The following is a 16,096-nucleotide window of genomic DNA, read 5'->3' as shown; positions in this document are numbered from 1 at the left end:
GAAAAGAATAAAGCTCAATGATAAAGAAAATCTCTATCATTTTATTCATTGAATCATGTTGTTTATGTTTACATATAAAATATGCATATCTGTGTGCATATGCATGGCTATATTTTGGGTTTTTATGTAATAAAATTACATATTAACATTTTATTTCTTTAAAACATTGACGCATTGTGGCAAAACCTTAGCATTTAAAAATCTTTCTTTTCAGAAATCAGATCGTATACAAATGCTTGAAGTTTCTTTTTCACCTTTCCTTTATCCCATTCCCTTCTTTGCATCCAAAGAGGTAACCGTTATCCTGAAGTCAGTGTTGTTTTACTTTCCCAGCTGTTTTTTTTCCGCCAGTCCCAAGGCCTGGGGAGGGTGGGGCTCCGGCGAAAGGACGAGGGGCGGGTTCCCCTCCCGATCTCAGAGAAGCTCCCAAAAGGGCAGCGGCGTGCCCACCTGCCGCCACCTCGGGCGGCCGCGAACCATTCAAATCGCCCGCGCCAAGAGGTACCCGGCGCTCGCGATTGGCTGAGCCGGACCAGCGCCCCTGGGCGGGGCCGGCCCCCTCGCAGCGGCCGCGGGTCCCGCCCCCACGCAGGGTCCGCGGGTCCCGCCCCGCTGGTGCGCATGCGCGCAGTCCCCAGAGGAAAGAGTCTGCGCACACCCCCGCCCGGCCTCCGACTCGCGCCGCGGCTCCCTCCCTTGTCCGCGGAGGCTTGTCGGCTCGGCGAGACAGCAAGAGCTGCGGCCAGCAGGGGGCTGTGCGGACCCAAGGCGGCTGCGGTGGCGCCGGCCTGTGGAAAATGCCACCAGGCGGAGCTTCGGTTCGTTGCTCGTGTGACGGCCGTTCCCCGCCCCCCCATCCCTGAACCCCCTGCGACCGCCGGGGAAGAACCGGCCCGCGCAGTGAGTACCGCACCGAGACGCTTCGGCGGGAACGAGGCCGACGGCCGGCTGTGCCGGTTGCGCCCCTGAGGTGAGTGCGGGCGGCGGCGGCGGCGGCGGCGGCGGCGGCGGCGGCGGCGGCGGCGGCGGCGGCGGCGGCGGCGGCGGCGGCAGGGCGCGGGGCGCGGGAAGGACGGGGGTTGCGGCGGCTGCCACCCCGGGTCCCCGCGGCGGAGGGAGGCCGCGCGGGCCTCTGCGGGGCGGGGAGGGCCGGCGCCGTCAGTGTTTAGTCTCAGCTATTCTGATGTCTAGTTTTGTGCCCTTTGCTATGTCCAATCCTATATGAATTTCTGTTTTTATCTGATCGCATGGGACTAGCCCAGTGGTTCTCCAATTGGCTGGACATTCAAATTGCTTGGAAAACTTTTTAAAAACATAGGGGCCTGCAGCCTTCCCCAGACAAGTTAATTCAGAATTTCTGAAGGTGGGGCTGAGGCGTTAGTATTTTCTTAAGCTCCCTGTGTGATTATAATGAGTCCAACAATCACTCCCAACTCTAATAAAACGTTCTGACATTTTATAAAACTTGCCGATTGAGAACCTCAGCATGTGTTTCAAATGAGTTCAGAGGAGAGAGTTTCCAGTGTTAGGTGTTGGTGTTTGTTCTATCAGTTGCATTCACAATGTAGGCTGACAAGGGGAAAAAAAAAAAAAAAACAACAACAACAAGAAAAAAAAATTCAAAGGGAAGGTAGACAGGCCGTGCAAAGGAGAGCTCAATCACAGAAGAGCTGTCTCCAGGAGACCAAAGTCATGCTCTTTAACATTCTAAGTGATTGGTTTGTGCAGTGAACCAAATCTGAGCAGTTCCAATGTTTGAAAATGTAATGACTTGAATAGAAATACTAATATACCCTTCAAGGTCATGAAACAGTTCCTTGGCCTTAGGAAACGTGTAACTTCTGTGAGCTCATGTAGGTCAATTTGATGGGCCTCTTATAACCTTAAGATTCATCTTGCTCCTTATCTTTCCTCTGCATTAAAATATGTTAATACCAGCTTTGGAATCAAATCAATTCTTTTCTTTTTAAATCTGCCTTTTTAAAACTTCCTTTGTATTTGCAGAATTACCAAGGAGTTGTTAAAAATTACCGTATTTTCTACCTCTGAATGAAATTAAGCAAAGACCGAAGTACGAAAAGGTCATCGAAACAAGAGACTATAAAAGAAACCTGAGAATAGCGGTACACTGCTAATGATAGCCTAAAATTTAATTTAAAGTCAGTCCTGAAACTGTGTAATGGTTAAGGATTGAGTTTCTATCCTCATCCACATGTTTAAGGAATCTTCTGTATTGGCTATCTCTAAGCAAATTAGTGGGAATGGGAGAGGGCGGGGAACAGCTCACTAAGAATCTACTCATCTATAGTCCTTTTATCTTTTCATTTAGAAGGGTAAGCTACTGAATGTCATATATATAATGCGGTACATAAAATGTGATAAATGCTGCACCTAACACACAAAGTCTACAATAGACCATAGATCTACAAAGGACTATGATCTATGGATCAGAACTAGCAGAGTTAACATCAACCCAGTTCCTAGCAAACGTTGCTAACTTATGGCCATAGCTATCATTTCAGGCCCAATACCCCCGTTATAAAAGCAAATATTCTGTAGACCCCCTTCCCTTCCAAATGAGGCACTCTATCTTCAACTATAATTTTTAAGTAAATTTAAATCAATTTAGAATAATGGAATATATGTTATTGTACATTCATAACTATACTATATTCCTATTCCTACACCCCGCTTAATTATAATAAGTAAGTTAGGATCAGGGAAAGCAATATGAGAAATTATCCCACACGGGAAGTTCAGGAAAAATGAAAGAGCAAAGGCAGAGATGGACTCTCAGCTACTAGCAGGCCAGTTTTCTCTGTAGACGATCACAGACAAAGGGGGAAAAATACTTAACTGGAGTATGTATAACATGCTAAGATAAATTACAATCTGTCAATGTTGACCAAGAGTGAGGAAGTTTGATATTCCTGTGAATGAGCTATTTATAAACGTACTTATAAAACAATTCAGTGTGTTATGACACGAGTTAAGAGTGCCAATGAAGTGCCCTGGAAACATTTCATCCCAGAGCCAGCCACATGTCCAAAGATGCATTCAGTCTGTGGTGGGAAAGAAAAGTGGGCCGGGGGCTCCAGATGAGGGGAGCCGTGTAGCAACTTGGGGCAAGGACGCAGATGCCAAAGCTGGGCCTGTCCGACAGGGAGCTCAGGAGGGACTCAGCTGCTGCTTTGGGAGGTGGCAGGAGGTGGGGGGAGGGGATAGCCCGACCCTGGCTCCTGAAGCACCCCTCCGCTCCCTTCCTACTTGGGTCCCACACAGCGCCCCTCACTGCATCCTGCCTTGGCCTACCTGTGCCCCACATACACCCCGATGCTTCCCTCCCCGTTGCCTGAGCCCGAGCCTCCCTGCCTGCCTTCGACCATCCCCAGTACCCCCATCGTGCCGTGACCTACCTGCACCTGGGGCTCCATCCTGCTTCCCTGCTGGGGACTGGCCTTCTTGGACATGTGCGTCTCCTGGCAAGCTCTGGAGCCCTGAAGTACCTGAAATAACCTTAAGTTCAGGAAAAGAATAAAGCTCAATGATAAAGAAAATCTCTATCATTTTATTCATTGAATCATGTTGTTTATGTTTACATATAAAATATGCATATCTGTGTGCATATGCATGGCTATATTTTGGGTTTTTATGTAATAAAATTACATATTAACATTTTATTTCTTTAAAACATTGACGCATTGTGGCAAAACGTTAGCATTTAAAAATCTTTCTTTTCAGAAATCAGATCGTATACAAATGCTTGAAGTTTCTTTTTCACCTTTCCTTTATCCCATTCCCTTCTTTGCATCCAAAGAGGTAACCGTTATCCTGAAGTCAGTGTTGTTTTACTTTCCCAGCTGTTTTTTTTTTTCGCCAGTCCCGCGGCCTGGGGAGGGTGGGGCTCCGGCGAAAGGACGAGGGGCGGGTTCCCCTCCCGATCTCAGAGAAGCTCCCAAAAGGGCAGCGGCGTGCCCACCTGCCGCCACCTCGGGCGGCCGCGAACCATTCAAATCGCCCGCGCCAAGAGGTACCCGGCGCTCGCGATTGGCTGAGCCGGACCAGCGCCCCTGGGCGGGGCCGGCCCCCTCGCAGCGGCCGCGGGTCCCGCCCCCACGCAGGGTCCGCGGGTCCCGCCCCGCTGGTGCGCATGCGCGCAGTCCCCAGAGGAAAGAGTCTGCGCACACCCCCGCCCGGCCTCCGACTCGCGCCGCGGCTCCCTCCCTTGTCCGCGGAGGCTTGTCGGCTCGGCGAGACAGCAAGAGCTGCGGCCGGCAGGGGGCTGTGCGGACCCAAGGCGGCTGCGGTGGCGCCGGCCTGTGGAAAATGCCACCAGGCGGCGCTTCGGTTCGTTGCTCGTGTGACGGCCGTTCCCCGCCCCCCCATCCCTGAACCCCCTGCGACCGCCGGGGAAGAACCGGCCCGCGCAGTGAGTACCGCACCGAGACGCTTCGGCGGGAACGAGGCCGACGGCCGGCTGTGCCGGTTGCGCCCCTGAGGTGAGTGCGGGCTGCGGCGGCGGCGGCGGCGGCAGGGCGCGGGGCGCGGGAAGGACGGGGGTTGCGGCGGCTGCCACCCCGGGTCCCCGCGGCGGAGGGAGGCCGCGCGGGCCTCTGCGGGGCGGGGAGGGCCGGCGCCGTCAGTGTTTAGTCTCAGCTATTCTGATGTCTAGTTTTGTGCCCTTTGCTATGTCCAATCCTATATGAATTTCTGTTTTTATCTGATCGCATGGGACTAGCCCAGTGGTTCTCCAATTGGCTGGACATTCAAATTGCTTGGAAAACTTTTTAAAAACATAGGGGCCTGCAGCCTTCCCCAGACAAGTTAATTCAGAATTTCTGAAGGTGGGGCTGAGGCGTTAGTATTTTCTTAAGCTCCCTGTGTGATTATAATGAGTCCAACAATCACTCCCAACTCTAATAAAACGTTCTGACATTTTATAAAACTTGCCGATTGAGAACCTCAGCATGTGTTTCAAATGAGTTCAGAGGAGAGAGTTTCCAGTGTTAGGTGTTGGTGTTTGTTCTATCAGTTGCATTCACAATGTAGGCTGACAAGGGGAAAAAAAAAAAAAACAACAACAACAAGAAAAAAAAATTCAAAGGGAAGGTAGACAGGCCGTGCAAAGGAGAGCTCAATCACAGAAGAGCTGTCTCCAGGAGACCAAAGTCATGCTCTTTAACATTCTAAGTGATTGGTTTGTGCAGTGAACCAAATCTGAGCAGTTCCAATGTTTGAAAATGTAATGACTTGAATAGAAATACTAATATACCCTTCAAGGTCATGAAACAGTTCCTTGGCCTTAGGAAACGTGTAACTTCTGTGAGCTCATGTAGGTCAATTTGATGGGCCTCTTATAACCTTAAGATTCATCTTGCTCCTTATCTTTCCTCTGCATTAAAATATGTTAATACCAGCTTTGGAATCAAATCAATTCTTTTCTTTTTAAATCTGCCTTTTTAAAACTTCCTTTGTATTTGCAGAATTACCAAGGAGTTGTTAAAAATTACCGTATTTTCTACCTCTGAATGAAATTAAGCAAAGACCGAAGTACGAAAAGGTCATCGAAACAAGAGACTATAAAAGAAACCTGAGAATAGCGGTACACTGCTAATGATAGCCTAAAATTTAATTTAAAGTCAGTCCTGAAACTGTGTAATGGTTAAGGATTGAGTTTCTATCCTCATCCACATGTTTAAGGAATCTTCTGTATTGGCTATCTCTAAGCAAATTAGTGGGAATGGGAGAGGGCGGGGAACAGCTCACTAAGAATCTACTCATCTATAGTCCTTTTATCTTTTCATTTAGAAGGGTAAGCTACTGAATGTCATATATATAATGCGGTACATAAAATGTGATAAATGCTGCACCTAACACACAAAGTCTACAATAGACCATAGATCTACAAAGGACTATGATCTATGGATCAGAACTAGCAGAGTTAACATCAACCCAGTTCCTAGCAAACGTTGCTAACTTATGGCCATAGCTATCATTTCAGGCCCAATACCCCCGTTATAAAAGCAAATATTCTGTAGACCCCCTTCCCTTCCAAATGAGGCACTCTATCTTCAACTATAATTTTTAAGTAAATTTAAATCAATTTAGAATAATGGAATATATGTTATTGTACATTCATAACTATACTATATTCCTATTCCTACACCCCGCTTAATTATAATAAGTAAGTTAGGATCAGGGAAAGCAATATGAGAAATTATCCCACACGGGAAGTTCAGGAAAAATGAAAGAGCAAAGGCAGAGATGGACTCTCAGCTACTAGCAGGCCAGTTTTCTCTGTAGACGATCACAGACAAAGGGGGAAAAATACTTAACTGGAGTATGTATAACATGCTAAGATAAATTACAATCTGTCAATGTTGACCAAGAGTGAGGAAGTTTGATATTCCTGTGAATGAGCTATTTATAAACGTACTTATAAAACAATTCAGTGTGTTATGACACGAGTTAAGAGTGCCAATGAAGTGCCCTGGAAACATTTCATCCCAGAGCCAGCCACATGTCCAAAGATGCATTCAGTCTGTGGTGGGAAAGAAAAGTGGGCCGGGGGCTCCAGATGAGGGGAGCCGTGTAGCAACTTGGGGCAAGGATGCAGATGCCAAAGCTGGGCCTGTCCGACAGGGAGCTCAGGAGGGACTCAGCTGCTGCTTTGGGAGGTGGCAGGAGGTGGGGGGAGGGGATAGCCCGACCCTGGCTCCTGAAGCACCCCTCCCCTCCCTTCCTACTTGGGTCCCACACAGCGCCCCTCACTGCATCCTGCCTTGGCCTACCTGTGCCCCACATACACCCCGATGCTTCCCTCCCCGTTGCCTGAGCCCGAGCCTCCCTGCCTGCCTTCGACCATCCCCAGTACCCCCATCGTGCCGTGACCTACCTGCACCTGGGGCTCCATCCTGCTTCCCTGCTGGGGACTAGCCTTCTTGGACATGTGCGTCTCCTGGCAAGCTCTGGAGCCCTGAAGTACCTGAAATAACCTTAAGTTCAGGAAAAGAATAAAGCTCAATGATAAAGAAAATCTCTATCATTTTATTCATTGAATCATGTTGTTTATGTTTACATATAAAATATGCATATCTGTGTGCATATGCATGGCTATATTTTGGGTTTTTATGTAATAAAATTACATATTAACATTTTATTTCTTTAAAACATTGACGCATTGTGGCAAAACGTTAGCATTTAAAAATCTTTCTTTTCAGAAATCAGATCGTATACAAATGCTTGAAGTTTCTTTTTCACCTTTCCTTTATCCCATTCCCTTCTTTGCATCCAAAGAGGTAACCGTTATCCTGAAGTCAGTGTTGTTTTACTTTCCCAGCTGTTTTTTTTTTCGCCAGTCCCGCGGCCTGGGGAGGGTGGGGCTCCGGCGAAAGGACGAGGGGCGGGTTCCCCTCCCGATCTCAGAGAAGCTCCCAAAAGGGCAGCGGCGTGCCCACCTGCCGCCACCTCGGGCGGCCGCGAACCATTCAAATCGCCCGCGCCAAGAGGTACCCGGCGCTCGCGATTGGCGGAGCCGGACCAGCGCCCCTGGGCGGGGCCGGCCCCCTCGCAGCGGCCGCGGGTCCCGCCCCCACGCAGGGTCCGCGGGTCCCGCCCCGCTGGTGCGCATGCGCGCAGTCCCCAGAGGAAAGAGTCTGCGCACACCCCCGCCCGGCCTCCGACTCGCGCCGCGGCTCCCTCCCTTGTCCGCGGAGGCTTGTCGGCTCGGCGAGACAGCAAGAGCTGCGGCCGGCAGGGGGCTGTGCGGACCCAAGGCGGCTGCGGTGGCGCCGGCCTGTGGAAAATGCCACCAGGCGGCGCTTCGGTTCGTTGCTCGTGTGACGGCCGTTCCCCGCCCCCCCATCCCTGAACCCCCTGCGACCGCCGGGGAAGAACCGGCCCGCGCAGTGAGTACCGCACCGAGACGCTTCGGCGGGAACGAGGCCGACGGCCGGCTGTGCCGGTTGCGCCCCTGAGGTGAGTGCGGGCTGCGGCGGCGGCGGCGGCGGCGGCGGCGGCGGCGGCGGCGGCGGCGGCGGCGGCAGGGCGCGGGGCGCGGGAAGGACGGGGGTTGCGGCGGCTGCCACCCCGGGTCCCCGCGGCGGAGGGAGGCCGCGCGGGCCTCTGCGGGGCGGGGAGGGCCGGCGCCGTCAGTGTTTAGTCTCAGCTATTCTGATGTCTAGTTTTGTGCCCTTTGCTATGTCCAATCCTATATGAATTTCTGTTTTTATCTGATCGCATGGGACTAGCCCAGTGGTTCTCCAATTGGCTGGACATTCAAATTGCTTGGAAAACTTTTTAAAAACATAGGGGCCTGCAGCCTTCCCCAGACAAGTTAATTCAGAATTTCTGAAGGTGGGGCTGAGGCGTTAGTATTTTCTTAAGCTCCCTGTGTGATTATAATGAGTCCAACAATCACTCCCAACTCTAATAAAACGTTCTGACATTTTATAAAACTTGCCGATTGAGAACCTCAGCATGTGTTTCAAATGAGTTCAGAGGAGAGAGTTTCCAGTGTTAGGTGTTGGTGTTTGTTCTATCAGTTGCATTCACAATGTAGGCTGACAAGGGGAAAAAAAAAAAAACAACAACAACAAGAAAAAAAAATTCAAAGGGAAGGTAGACAGGCCGTGCAAAGGAGAGCTCAATCACAGAAGAGCTGTCTCCAGGAGACCAAAGTCATGCTCTTTAACATTCTAAGTGATTGGTTTGTGCAGTGAACCAAATCTGAGCAGTTCCAATGTTTGAAAATGTAATGACTTGAATAGAAATACTAATATACCCTTCAAGGTCATGAAACAGTTCCTTGGCCTTAGGAAACGTGTAACTTCTGTGAGCTCATGTAGGTCAATTTGATGGGCCTCTTATAACCTTAAGATTCATCTTGCTCCTTATCTTTCCTCTGCATTAAAATATGTTAATACCAGCTTTGGAATCAAATCAATTCTTTTCTTTTTAAATCTGCCTTTTTAAAACTTCCTTTGTATTTGCAGAATTACCAAGGAGTTGTTAAAAATTACCGTATTTTCTACCTCTGAATGAAATTAAGCAAAGACCGAAGTACGAAAAGGTCATCGAAACAAGAGACTATAAAAGAAACCTGAGAATAGCGGTACACTGCTAATGATAGCCTAAAATTTAATTTAAAGTCAGTCCTGAAACTGTGTAATGGTTAAGGATTGAGTTTCTATCCTCATCCACATGTTTAAGGAATCTTCTGTATTGGCTATCTCTAAGCAAATTAGTGGGAATGGGAGAGGGCGGGGAACAGCTCACTAAGAATCTACTCATCTATAGTCCTTTTATCTTTTCATTTAGAAGGGTAAGCTACTGAATGTCATATATATAATGCGGTACATAAAATGTGATAAATGCTGCACCTAACACACAAAGTCTACAATAGACCATAGATCTACAAAGGACTATGATCTATGGATCAGAACTAGCAGAGTTAACATCAACCCAGTTCCTAGCAAACGTTGCTAACTTATGGCCATAGCTATCATTTCAGGCCCAATACCCCCGTTATAAAAGCAAATATTCTGTAGACCCCCTTCCCTTCCAAATGAGGCACTCTATCTTCAACTATAATTTTTAAGTAAATTTAAATCAATTTAGAATAATGGAATATATGTTATTGTACATTCATAACTATACTATATTCCTATTCCTACACCCCGCTTAATTATAATAAGTAAGTTAGGATCAGGGAAAGCAATATGAGAAATTATCCCACACGGGAAGTTCAGGAAAAATGAAAGAGCAAAGGCAGAGATGGACTCTCAGCTACTAGCAGGCCAGTTTTCTCTGTAGACGATCACAGACAAAGGGGGAAAAATACTTAACTGGAGTATGTATAACATGCTAAGATAAATTACAATCTGTCAATGTTGACCAAGAGTGAGGAAGTTTGATATTCCTGTGAATGAGCTATTTATAAACGTACTTATAAAACAATTCAGTGTGTTATGACACGAGTTAAGAGTGCCAATGAAGTGCCCTGGAAACATTTCATCCCAGAGCCAGCCACATGTCCAAAGATGCATTCAGTCTGTGGTGGGAAAGAAAAGTGGGCCGGGGGCTCCAGATGAGGGGAGCCGTGTAGCAACTTGGGGCAAGGATGCAGATGCCAAAGCTGGGCCTGTCCGACAGGGAGCTCAGGAGGGACTCAGCTGCTGCTTTGGGAGGTGGCAGGAGGTGGGGGGAGGGGATAGCCCGACCCTGGCTCCTGAAGCACCCCTCCCCTCCCTTCCTACTTGGGTCCCACACAGCGCCCCTCACTGCATCCTGCCTTGGCCTACCTGTGCCCCACATACACCCCGATGCTTCCCTCCCCGTTGCCTGAGCCCGAGCCTCCCTGCCTGCCTTCGACCATCCCCAGTACCCCCATCGTGCCGTGACCTACCTGCACCTGGGGCTCCATCCTGCTTCCCTGCTGGGGACTAGCCTTCTTGGACATGTGCGTCTCCTGGCAAGCTCTGGAGCCCTGAAGTACCTGAAATAACCTTAAGTTCAGGAAAAGAATAAAGCTCAATGATAAAGAAAATCTCTATCATTTTATTCATTGAATCATGTTGTTTATGTTTACATATAAAATATGCATATCTGTGTGCATATGCATGGCTATATTTTGGGTTTTTATGTAATAAAATTACATATTAACATTTTATTTCTTTAAAACATTGACGCATTGTGGCAAAACGTTAGCATTTAAAAATCTTTCTTTTCAGAAATCAGATCGTATACAAATGCTTGAAGTTTCTTTTTCACCTTTCCTTTATCCCATTCCCTTCTTTGCATCCAAAGAGGTAACCGTTATCCTGAAGTCAGTGTTGTTTTACTTTCCCAGCTGTTTTTTTTTTCGCCAGTCCCGCGGCCTGGGGAGGGTGGGGCTCCGGCGAAAGGACGAGGGGCGGGTTCCCCTCCCGATCTCAGAGAAGCTCCCAAAAGGGCAGCGGCGTGCCCACCTGCCGCCACCTCGGGCGGCCGCGAACCATTCAAATCGCCCGCGCCAAGAGGTACCCGGCGCTCGCGATTGGCGGAGCCGGACCAGCGCCCCTGGGCGGGGCCGGCCCCCTCGCAGCGGCCGCGGGTCCCGCCCCCACGCAGGGTCCGCGGGTCCCGCCCCGCTGGTGCGCATGCGCGCAGTCCCCAGAGGAAAGAGTCTGCGCACACCCCCGCCCGGCCTCCGACTCGCGCCGCGGCTCCCTCCCTTGTCCGCGGAGGCTTGTCGGCTCGGCGAGACAGCAAGAGCTGCGGCCGGCAGGGGGCTGTGCGGACCCAAGGCGGCTGCGGTGGCGCCGGCCTGTGGAAAATGCCACCAGGCGGCGCTTCGGTTCGTTGCTCGTGTGACGGCCGTTCCCCGCCCCCCCATCCCTGAACCCCCTGCGACCGCCGGGGAAGAACCGGCCCGCGCAGTGAGTACCGCACCGAGACGCTTCGGCGGGAACGAGGCCGACGGCCGGCTGTGCCGGTTGCGCCCCTGAGGTGAGTGCGGGCTGCGGCGGCGGCGGCGGCGGCGGCGGCGGCGGCGGCGGCGGCGGCGGCGGCGGCAGGGCGCGGGGCGCGGGAAGGACGGGGGTTGCGGCGGCTGCCACCCCGGGTCCCCGCGGCGGAGGGAGGCCGCGCGGGCCTCTGCGGGGCGGGGAGGGCCGGCGCCGTCAGTGTTTAGTCTCAGCTATTCTGATGTCTAGTTTTGTGCCCTTTGCTATGTCCAATCCTATATGAATTTCTGTTTTTATCTGATCGCATGGGACTAGCCCAGTGGTTCTCCAATTGGCTGGACATTCAAATTGCTTGGAAAACTTTTTAAAAACATAGGGGCCTGCAGCCTTCCCCAGACAAGTTAATTCAGAATTTCTGAAGGTGGGGCTGAGGCGTTAGTATTTTCTTAAGCTCCCTGTGTGATTATAATGAGTCCAACAATCACTCCCAACTCTAATAAAACGTTCTGACATTTTATAAAACTTGCCGATTGAGAACCTCAGCATGTGTTTCAAATGAGTTCAGAGGAGAGAGTTTCCAGTGTTAGGTGTTGGTGTTTGTTCTATCAGTTGCATTCACAATGTAGGCTGACAAGGGGAAAAAAAAAAAAACAACAACAACAAGAAAAAAAAATTCAAAGGGAAGGTAGACAGGCCGTGCAAAGGAGAGCTCAATCACAGAAGAGCTGTCTCCAGGAGACCAAAGTCATGCTCTTTAACATTCTAAGTGATTGGTTTGTGCAGTGAACCAAATCTGAGCAGTTCCAATGTTTGAAAATGTAATGACTTGAATAGAAATACTAATATACCCTTCAAGGTCATGAAACAGTTCCTTGGCCTTAGGAAACGTGTAACTTCTGTGAGCTCATGTAGGTCAATTTGATGGGCCTCTTATAACCTTAAGATTCATCTTGCTCCTTATCTTTCCTCTGCATTAAAATATGTTAATACCAGCTTTGGAATCAAATCAATTCTTTTCTTTTTAAATCTGCCTTTTTAAAACTTCCTTTGTATTTGCAGAATTACCAAGGAGTTGTTAAAAATTACCGTATTTTCTACCTCTGAATGAAATTAAGCAAAGACCGAAGTACGAAAAGGTCATCGAAACAAGAGACTATAAAAGAAACCTGAGAATAGCGGTACACTGCTAATGATAGCCTAAAATTTAATTTAAAGTCAGTCCTGAAACTGTGTAATGGTTAAGGATTGAGTTTCTATCCTCATCCACATGTTTAAGGAATCTTCTGTATTGGCTATCTCTAAGCAAATTAGTGGGAATGGGAGAGGGCGGGGAACAGCTCACTAAGAATCTACTCATCTATAGTCCTTTTATCTTTTCATTTAGAAGGGTAAGCTACTGAATGTCATATATATAATGCGGTACATAAAATGTGATAAATGCTGCACCTAACACACAAAGTCTACAATAGACCATAGATCTACAAAGGACTATGATCTATGGATCAGAACTAGCAGAGTTAACATCAACCCAGTTCCTAGCAAACGTTGCTAACTTATGGCCATAGCTATCATTTCAGGCCCAATACCCCCGTTATAAAAGCAAATATTCTGTAGACCCCCTTCCCTTCCAAATGAGGCACTCTATCTTCAACTATAATTTTTAAGTAAATTTAAATCAATTTAGAATAATGGAATATATGTTATTGTACATTCATAACTATACTATATTCCTATTCCTACACCCCGCTTAATTATAATAAGTAAGTTAGGATCAGGGAAAGCAATATGAGAAATTATCCCACACGGGAAGTTCAGGAAAAATGAAAGAGCAAAGGCAGAGATGGACTCTCAGCTACTAGCAGGCCAGTTTTCTCTGTAGACGATCACAGACAAAGGGGGAAAAATACTTAACTGGAGTATGTATAACATGCTAAGATAAATTACAATCTGTCAATGTTGACCAAGAGTGAGGAAGTTTGATATTCCTGTGAATGAGCTATTTATAAACGTACTTATAAAACAATTCAGTGTGTTATGACACGAGTTAAGAGTGCCAATGAAGTGCCCTGGAAACATTTCATCCCAGAGCCAGCCACATGTCCAAAGATGCATTCAGTCTGTGGTGGGAAAGAAAAGTGGGCCGGGGGCTCCAGATGAGGGGAGCCGTGTAGCAACTTGGGGCAAGGACGCAGATGCCAAAGCTGGGCCTGTCCGACAGGGAGCTCAGGAGGGACTCAGCTGCTGCTTTGGGAGGTGGCAGGAGGTGGGGGGAGGGGATAGCCCGACCCTGGCTCCTGAAGCACCCCTCCGCTCCCTTCCTACTTGGGTCCCACACAGCGCCCCTCACTGCATCCTGCCTTGGCCTACCTGTGCCCCACATACACCCCGATGCTTCCCTCCCCGTTGCCTGAGCCCGAGCCTCCCTGCCTGCCTTCGACCATCCCCAGTACCCCCATCGTGCCGTGACCTACCTGCACCTGGGGCTCCATCCTGCTTCCCTGCTGGGGACTGGCCTTCTTGGACATGTGCGTCTCCTGGCAAGCTCTGGAGCCCTGAAGTACCTGAAATAACCTTAAGTTCAGGAAAAGAATAAAGCTCAATGATAAAGAAAATCTCTATCATTTTATTCATTGAATCATGTTGTTTATGTTTACATATAAAATATGCATATCTGTGTGCATATGCATGGCTATATTTTGGGTTTTTATGTAATAAAATTACATATTAACATTTTATTTCTTTAAAACATTGACGCATTGTGGCAAAACGTTAGCATTTAAAAATCTTTCTTTTCAGAAATCAGATCGTATACAAATGCTTGAAGTTTCTTTTTCACCTTTCCTTTATCCCATTCCCTTCTTTGCATCCAAAGAGGTAACCGTTATCCTGAAGTCAGTGTTGTTTTACTTTCCCAGCTGTTTTTTTTTTTCGCCAGTCCCGCGGCCTGGGGAGGGTGGGGCTCCGGCGAAAGGACGAGGGGCGGGTTCCCCTCCCGATCTCAGAGAAGCTCCCAAAAGGGCAGCGGCGTGCCCACCTGCCGCCACCTCGGGCGGCCGCGAACAATTCAAATCGCCCGCGCCAAGAGGTACCCGGCGCTCGCGATTGGCGGAGCCGGACCAGCGCCCCTGGGCGGGGCCGGCCCCCTCGCAGCGGCCGCGGGTCCCGCCCCCACGCAGGGTCCGCGGGTCCCGCCCCGCTGGTGCGCATGCGCGCAGTCCCCAGAGGAAAGAGTCTGCGCACACCCCCGCCCGGCCTCCGACTCGCGCCGCGGCTCCCTCCCTTGTCCGCGGAGGCTTGTCGGCTCGGCGAGACAGCAAGAGCTGCGGCCGGCAGGGGGCTGTGCGGACCCAAGGCGGCTGCGGTGGCGCCGGCCTGTGGAAAATGCCACCAGGCGGCGCTTCGGTTCGTTGCTCGTGTGACGGCCGTTCCCCGCCCCCCCATCCCTGAACCCCCTGCGACCGCCGGGGAAGAACCGGCCCGCGCAGTGAGTACCGCACCGAGACGCTTCGGCGGGAACGAGGCCGACGGCCGGCTGTGCCGGTTGCGCCCCTGAGGTGAGTGCGGGCTGCGGCGGCGGCGGCGGCGGCGGCGGCAGGGCGCGGGGCGCGGGAAGGACGGGGGTTGCGGCGGCTGCCACCCCGGGTCCCCGCGGCGGAGGGAGGCCGCGCGGGCCTCTGCGGGGCGGGGAGGGCCGGCGCCGTCAGTGTTTAGTCTCAGCTATTCTGATGTCTAGTTTTGTGCCCTTTGCTATGTCCAATCCTATATGAATTTCTGTTTTTATCTGATCGCATGGGACTAGCCCAGTGGTTCTCCAATTGGCTGGACATTCAAATTGCTTGGAAAACTTTTTAAAAACATAGGGGCCTGCAGCCTTCCCCAGACAAGTTAATTCAGAATTTCTGAAGGTGGGGCTGAGGCATTAGTATTTTCTTAAGCTCCCTGTGTGATTATAATGAGTCCAACAATCACTCCCAACTCTAATAAAACGTTCTGACATTTTATAAAACTTGCCGATTGAGAACCTCAGCATGTGTTTCAAATGAGTTCAGAGGAGAGAGTTTCCAGTGTTAGGTGTTGGTGTTTGTTCTATCAGTTGCATTCACAATGTAGGCTGACAAGGGGAAAAAAAAAAAAAAACAACAACAACAAGAAAAAAAAATTCAAAGGGAAGGTAGACAGGCCGTGCAAAGGAGAGCTCAATCACAGAAGAGCTGTCTCCAGGAGACCAAAGTCATGCTCTTTAACATTCTAAGTGATTGGTTTGTGCAGTGAACCAAATCTGAGCAGTTCCAATGTTTGAAAATGTAATGACTTGAATAGAAATACTAATATACCCTTCAAGGTCATGAAACAGTTCCTTGGCCTTAGGAAACGTGTAACTTCTGTGAGCTCATGTAGGTCAATTTGATGGGCCTCTTATAACCTTAAGATTCATCTTGCTCCTTATCTTTCCTCTGCATTAAAATATGTTAATACCAGCTTTGGAATCAAATCAATTCTTTTCTTTTTAAATCTGCCTTTTTAAAACTTCCTTTGTATTTGCAGAATTACCAAGGAGTTGTTAAAAATTACCGTATTTTCTACCTCTGAATGAAATTAAGCAAAGACCGAAGTACGAAAAGGTCATCGAAACAAGAGACTATAAAAGAAAC

This window comes from Camelus bactrianus, chromosome 29 (genome assembly GCF_048773025.1).
Source record: "Camelus bactrianus isolate YW-2024 breed Bactrian camel chromosome 29, ASM4877302v1, whole genome shotgun sequence".
Lineage (NCBI taxonomy): Eukaryota > Metazoa > Chordata > Mammalia > Artiodactyla > Camelidae > Camelus > Camelus bactrianus.
The sequence above is the reverse complement of the archived record's forward strand: the minus strand, read 5'-3'. Positions refer to the sequence as shown.